The 7,891-nt window shown below is 38.4% G+C and overlaps 1 protein-coding gene across 5 annotated transcripts in view; it reads left to right on the top strand.

The window, feature by feature from the left end:
- The window catches only part of LOC106876232 (glycoprotein 3-alpha-L-fucosyltransferase A), a 561,369-nt gene that overhangs the window by 467,419 nt on the left and 86,059 nt on the right, over nt 1–7,891 (top strand). For all 5 annotated transcript variants that reach the window (XM_052968125.1, XM_052968124.1, XM_052968123.1 and 2 more), the window contains one exon: nt 7,450–7,496. The gene's annotated coding sequence lies outside the window, so the exon portion shown is untranslated. The remainder of the gene's footprint in view (nt 1–7,449; nt 7,497–7,891) is intronic.

Below are 7,891 nucleotides of genomic sequence, written 5' to 3'. Positions count from 1 at the left end.
AGAGAGAGAGAGAGAGAGAGAGAGAGAGAGAGAGAGAGAGTAGTGCGTGCTATCAAAGTGATACTGGGGTAAAAATATACGAAGCTCAGTATACCCACCATGACTACCCGTCTGATAAGGGTACACCAGGCACATGCATCATAACCATATGTGCGCGACATGGTGGTCTCATATGAAGATAAACAGTGCATGACCTCGCAGCTAGGGCCCAGTTAGAATTTTCTTCAGGCTGATTCACCCATCGCGCTCAAAAGGTCTCTGGATAAAGGTTGTTTAAGGATGTTGAACGAAACACCCATGTTTCCAAAGGTGGATTATCCAAACACCGAAGAATTCCTCTCAACACTTGGCTATGATGCTCCCCCACTACTTCTGCTCATGATCAGAGATGCACAAATCGTCAGCCACCAAGGGACATGCTCAACTGGTTAAGGTCAAACAACTGACAAGCAAATCTGTGGTATTAAGTAGAATATTTGCTGTAACCCTTCTTTTATACCATGACAAAACAATGTACATGATAACACTTCCAATCAATTAAGATCAAAAGCTCTGTGAGCCACTGCCAGGTACTGCATATGTTACGTTTGTATGTATCTATGCATGTATGCATGTGCGTGTATGTATGTATGTATGTATGTGATGGGCTTCTTTCAGTTTCTGCCTACGAAATCCACTGCTAAAGCTTTGGTCGGCCCGAGGTTATAGTAGAAGACATTTGTCCAAAGTCGCACGCAGTAGCACTGAACTCGGGACCATGTGGTTATGAAGCAAACTTCTTACCACTTTACCACCCTTACGCCTGTTTTTCTCTTAATCCCAAAACTCTGAAATTATTTCTCAGTGTGTTTCTGTATTTTCTTTATTTTATTATTCAAATGCGCCATTCTTTATTTTGCAAACCAAAAACATTTACATTGCACAGTTCATTGCCAAATTTAAGCAACTGAAAGTTATTAGCACATCTGGGACAGCAGCAAAATAAGGAAGTCGTCATAAGGGGCTCACTTGCTAATATACAAGTACACCAGTGACCAGAATAGCATACATAGAACGGTTATGGTATTATTTTTGCTAGCAAAAGTATATTCATAATTACTGTATGTACATCAAAACAGAATGTTTTTTTTCAGTTTATAAATCATATCTTAGTAACCACCTGGACTTGACATCTTTTTCTCTTTCTCTAGCTTTTCTTCTTATTCTGCTGACGTCTCAGTTGTGCCAATCACAACAATAGTGAGAGCCGTCTTCCGCACTTGTTGACTGTACAACAATGCTCGATTCTACATTACGAAAATTAATTCCTATCTTCCAGTTTCAATGACAACTTCATTTTCTTTGCAATCGGATTTCAGTCATTTCTTGATAATTGTTTCCAACTGTCATTATTAAATTTAGTAAAATTGCTTTTTTTCGCCGAATGAACGGCATGCATTACATAAAAATTTGACGCAAATTGGACAACATTCGCTGAGGACCTGTCATCTGCAAAAGACACCAGCTCCTAACCACATCGCATAACACAGCAATTATGATTGAGCAATTCTTTTAACGGGTCATCATACTCTTCTGTCGATAGGCAATATCACCAGAAAAGCTCAACATCCAACTCTACGAAAAAAAAATGGTATCCAACAAATTGTAAAAAAAAATTGTTTCTTACAGTTCATTCTTTTGTTCTTTTTACTTGTTTCAGTCATTAGACTGTGGCCATGCTAGAGCATAGCCTTGAAGAATTTTTAGTCGAACGAATCGCTCCCAGTACTTGCAGTAATCCATCACCATATCTCGGTTCACCTATCACGGTTCACCTATCGCGGTTCATTATTTAAGCATACGTCGATTCCTCCGTGGTGTTCTTTTGCATTTATAATAAAATATTACAAATTATAAAAAATAATTTTAAAAATATATAAGTACTGTTTCTACTTCACAGATTTTCACCTATTGCGGGGGGTGGGGGTGGAACGTAACACCCGCGATAGTCGAGGGATTACTGTATATTGTTATAAAGCTTGGCGCTTATTCAATCGGTCTCTTTAGCCGAACCGCTAAGATACTAGGACGTAATCACACCAGTCAAGCGGTGGTAGGCCACACATACATACAGACACACACACACACACACATATATATATGTTATCACGCCTGTACGTACATAGACAATGAGCATTTTATGACTATAAGGGTCTTTGACTCTTATTTCTAGCACTGTAGGTACTACCCTGCACCCTCAGCCACTATTAGTGACAATTGAATTCTTCGTTTTGGGATTTATATTGCATATAACCACCAGGTGTGGATGCGTGGTAAGAAGTTTGCTTCCCAACCATATGTTTCCGGGTTCAGTCCCACTGAGTGGCACCTTGGGCAAGTGTCTTCTACTATAGCCTCGGGCTGACCAAAGCCTTGTGAGTGGATTTGGTAGATGGAAACTGAAAGAAACCCGTAGCGTGTGTGTGTGTGTGTGTGTGTGTGTGTGTGTGTGTGTGTGTGAATTTGTCCCCCCCACCTTCGCTTGACAAATGTTAAATCATTTTGGATGTCCTTCGTTTTTGAAGCTCATCAATTCGTCTGACGAAAACGGTTTCTTTACAATGATATGATGTACTCACTAATCAATTAAAGGAGTCATTAGAAACGGCCGTAATGAATTGATATCTATGCTTCAATCTTTCGGGTTCCATTCCATCTACCAAATCCACTAACAAGGCTTTGGTCAGCGCGAGGCTATATTAGAAGACACTTGCCCAAAGTGCCACGCAGAGGGATTGAACCTTTGAACCATGTAGTTGGAAAGCAGACTCCATAGCAGACAGCCACACCTCTATGTGTGTACGTATGTGTGGGAGGTATACATACGTATAGTATTGTTATATTTCAGGATGGTCATTTTTTTCTATTCATAAACTTATATATATAGTATTTCCCGTATTAATTTCTTTGAGTTCACTCTTACCCCAGTTTTGTTGCGCAAAACACCACCTTAAACACAGATGTATAACGACACACACACACTATTGTCATTGTTGTCATGGAAAATAATCTTAAGTTAATTACGGGTTATTTGATGGTTTTCCTGTTTGTCTGTCTGTCTGCTAAAGTACCACAGACCTTTTAACAGTAAGCCTTTCGAATTGGATACTTAGCGAGATATAGAACAGATTCTTTTATGTTTTTGTATTTCCACAAATATTTATCGGACCAAGCATAGGATTATTATTATGAATGGCCTAAAGGCGGTAAGTTGGCAGAACGGTTAGCACGCCGGAGAAAATGCTTAGCAGAATATCTTCCGGCTTTTTACTTTCGGAGTTCAAATTCCCCGACATCGAGCTCTGCCTTTTATCCTTTTGAGGTCGAGAAAAGTAAGTACCAGTTGAACACTGGGACCCATGTAATCGACTTACCCCTCTCCCGTCATCGCTACTCTTGTGCTAAAATGTGAATCCATTATTCGTCTTCTTCCTCTGTTTACACGAACGTTTTTCTACTTTTTCGGACAAAACCTTTTGTAACCTTCGTCTTGTCTTGTCTTTACATGTTTTTGATTGATATTAGCCCTTGTGGCCAATAAAACGAATTAATTATTATTATCATTGTTATTATTAGGTTGACTTTGCCTTTCATCCAAATTTCAGGGCTTGTGCCTATAGTAGAAAGGATTATTATTATTATTATTATTATTATTATTATTATTATTATTATTATTATTATTATTATTATTATTATCATTATTATTATAAGGCGGTGAGCTGGCAGAATCGTTAGAGCGATGGACGAAATGCTTAGCGGTATTTCGCTCGTCGCTACGTTCTGAGTTCAAATTCCGCCGAGGTCCACTTTGCCTTTCATCCTTTCGGGGTCGAAAAATTAAGTACCAGTGAAATACTGGGTCGATTACATCGACTCAACTCCTCTCCCAAAATGAATGCCCTTGTGGCAAAATTTGAAACCATTATTATCATTGTTGTTGGTGTTATTAGCAATGTCAGAAGTCAGTTTCCTTTCCAAGGGGCAACCAAAACTGATAGGAAATGACTGAGCGCCACACTCCCTACAGCAGAGAAAAATGTGGTAAGGTTTATAGCAGGTTTTCATATGAGGTGAGCAGGCTCACGTTCGTAGAGACATGAGTTCGATTCCATGCGGCCCGTTGTGTCTCTCAGCAAGACGCTTTATTTCACATTACCCCAGTCCACTAAGCTGGCAAAAATGAATTGTACCTGTATTTTGAAGGGCCAGCCTCATCAGACTCTGTATCATGTTGAATCACCCTGAAAACTATGTTAAGGGTACGCACGTCTGTGGATTGACCAGCCACTTGCCCGTTAATTTCACGAGCAGACTGACTATTCCGTTGATCGGATTAGCTGGAAGTCTTGTTGTCATAACCAGTAATATGAGGAAAGAATTTCATAACGTTAGTATTTATGTTATTATTTCGAGATGAAATAAGGCGGTGAGCTGGCAGAGTCGTTAGCACGCCGGGAAAAGTGCTTTGCGATATTTTGTCTGTCTTTACGTTCTGAGTTTAAATTCCGCCAAGGTCGACTTTCCCTTTCATCCATTCGGGGTCGATTAAGTAAGAACCAGAGAAAGACTGGGGTCGATGTAATCGACTGATCTCCTCCCCACAAATTTGAGGCCTTGTGCCTCCAGTAGAAAGGATTATTTCTTGATTAACACATAAAACGCGACGAGCCACGATCGTGGCCGTCAGACACAGGTCGACAGGCCACGATCGTGGCCCAGATAGATGCATTTAATTCATGGGCGTTTGTTGGGGTCTAATGTCACTCAAACGCTCCGATACCCCACAAAATGCAAGAGGGCTAATAGTTCAAGTAATGACTTTTCAGTTGATGTAAAACTTGCCACCATTATATACTAAGAAGATATTTTAACTATTTTGGGGGGTTTTTTATGTTTGATTGTAGTCTCATTTTCATAAAATGTGCTCAGGAGTCCATGCTATGTAAGTGCAAATCCCAGCGCTTTATCGGTTGAATAATATGAGAATCACGTAAAAACTTTCATAATGGCCTATTGACATGTATTTCCATCCTCTCCTCTCTCCCTCTATTTCCCTTTCTCTTTCTTTCTCTCTCTTTCTCTCTCTCTCTCTCTCTCTTTCTCTCTCTCTTTCACACAAACTCATTCTCTCTCTCTCTCACAAACACACTCTCTCTTTCAGCCACCCTCTTTCTTTCTCACTGCCTTTTCTACCATTTTTACCAACATATCGGTGTAGTGTCTCCCTACATTGTGCATCTTCTGATATCTCAACTCCGGTTCCCAACCCTCTCCACTCACTAGCGTGTTGTCATTTCGTTACCCACATTGAATATCCTACCAGAAACCATTCTAATAACTACACAGAGGCTGTCTATCCTCTTCCAAACATCGGCTTTTCCGGAATTCTTTCCTTGGCGCATGTTTTTCTTACAGATGTTGATTTGTAACTCTCCGAGGGCAACGCTAATGGCATCAGTTTCACCATGCTCATAGGATCTGCTAAGCTTTTGGACTCAGGGTCCTCTTCCAGCCCTAACCAAAAAGAAATTAAATGAAGTAAGATTTCAGTTAAAATCCTGACGCAGTCGGCCATTGAGACCCCATGCGTGGTCAAATCATTTGCTCCCCTCCACAAAATGTATTGCTTTGTAGCAGTTTTCGAAGTCGTTAGTAGTAAGGTGGCACTTCGTATAACAGAATCGGTGGAGCGCCGTTCAGTATATTCTCTAGTTACTTTCTAATTTCCAATCCTCAGTGAATCGATAACTTGCACTGCACCTTAAGAATAAGAAATAAAATTTGAGTATATCACTCGAAACGAGATGTGATGGACATTGTTATAATGCTTTCTCTCCTGGGTCTGCCGGATCGGGGCCGAATTGAAGCTAAAATCCCAGATGTTCCGAGTTTATTTTTTGTTATCATTCGAGTTAACACAGTTACGTTTTCTACCGAAAATGGAGGGCAAATCTGTTTCAAATCAGACCCTATCACCTTAATGAACGTAAACGTAAAATATTGTAGTTCAATGAAGGTGTCTCTATATGGTCCCTCGAAACTGCTTGAAATAGCAACCAAAATAAAACCATACCATCGAAGGAAACTTTTGATTGTATAATCGTAGATATATTGCCTGGGCAGTAAACAGCAGACGATATCAGTTGATATTTCTTTAGAGAACAACGGATATCATGAATTAATGTTTCATTAACTTTACTTGTATACGGCCAACATCAAAGAAAGAGAATATTTTACGGCAATTTTCGATAATGAGATGTTAATTTTATTGTGTGTGAGGTTAAAAATTGCTATAGATATCATAATTATTTAAAGTGAAAGTAAATGTAAAAATTACCTTTAAGTAAAGGAGATATTCTGTGAGGTTTTGCCCGTTTGGCACATAAAATTATGAAGCCTTTTCCAGGACTTTAAGGGTTATTATTAAATCTCTGGCACTCCGGCGGTTACGGAGACGAAGATTCCCGTTTTTCCGACCAACAGAACAGCCTGGTCGTGAAATTAACGTGCAAGTGACTGAGCACACGTTCATCTAACGTAGTTCAGTGTGACAAAGAACATGACTCGGCTGGACCTTTAAATTAGAGGAATAACTCATTTATGCTAGGTGAGGGGGACTAGAGCTACGTGAAATAAAGTGTCTTTGGGATTTTTTTTTTTTTTTGTAAGGACACATTTCCCCTTTAGAGAGACTTAGAAATATTAATAACTCTATTTCTGAAAACCAGTGGATAGATTCCACTGAAATTAGATAAATAACCTTCGAACAGACAGTCAGTAGCGCCGCCTGGCTGGAGCTTGGCTGCTCTGCATTGACAAGGGGCAACACCCTGAAACTAGTCTAGTCTGCAGATGCCAAACCAGCAAGGGGAAGCTACTGACCTCCCCTGTTCGAAGGTTATAAAGGACACAGGTTTCGTGTGTCATATAGCTAGCTAGAGGCGATGGCTTCTTGGAGCTAATTCACGGCAGCTTTCGTCCTAATTTTGGGACTGCCATGTTGGCTTGGCGATAACTATTAATATATATATATATATATATATATTTATTTATATATATATATATTAATTGAGTTTAGTAAAGGCTGTGAATGTCGAACAGTTTGGCAGGTTCAGACAAGTCCTATAGAAAGTTCTCTTCTTCTGAAAAAAGCCGCCGAACGAAATCCCTGCAAAACAAAAACAGGCAGCAATCTATAACCCTTCCTGTGTAGGAAAGTACATGAAACAACCGGGAAAATAAACAGACGATGTTCTGTGACTGGTGATATTGTCACATATATAGTGAAAGAAATTTATGAGAACAATCGTATATCTGTTATGTGCACGCGTTTTTGAGAAACTTGTTACAATCTTAGAGACGAACTTTCAGAGGACTTTTTTTATGAGATTGTTTTTTATTCTTTTGCAGGTGATGACTTGTCACAGAGAACTTTTAGATAAGAAACCGGTTCATAGGTGAGATTTTTCTATAAATTTATTTTATTTCGTTTTGCTTACGTATCTATGAATTCTGATAAAATATGAATATTTTATGAATATGCATATATATATATATAGATATGTGTATATACATACATATATATACATATATACATATATGTGTAAACATACATATATATATTTATATACATGCATATATTCATATATACATACACATACACACACTCACACATACACACACACATATGCTTATATATATATTTATATTTACATATATATACTTATGTTACTTTTACATATATATATATATATATATATGTATGTATTTATATATATATATGTATGCATTTATATATCTATATATTTATATATATATATGTATTTATATATATATTTATATATATATATAT

The sequence above is a fragment of the Octopus bimaculoides genome, chromosome 5 (genome assembly GCF_001194135.2).
Source record: "Octopus bimaculoides isolate UCB-OBI-ISO-001 chromosome 5, ASM119413v2, whole genome shotgun sequence".
NCBI classification, from domain to species: domain Eukaryota; kingdom Metazoa; phylum Mollusca; class Cephalopoda; order Octopoda; family Octopodidae; genus Octopus; species Octopus bimaculoides.
This window is presented reverse-complemented; position numbering and strand designations above follow the sequence as displayed.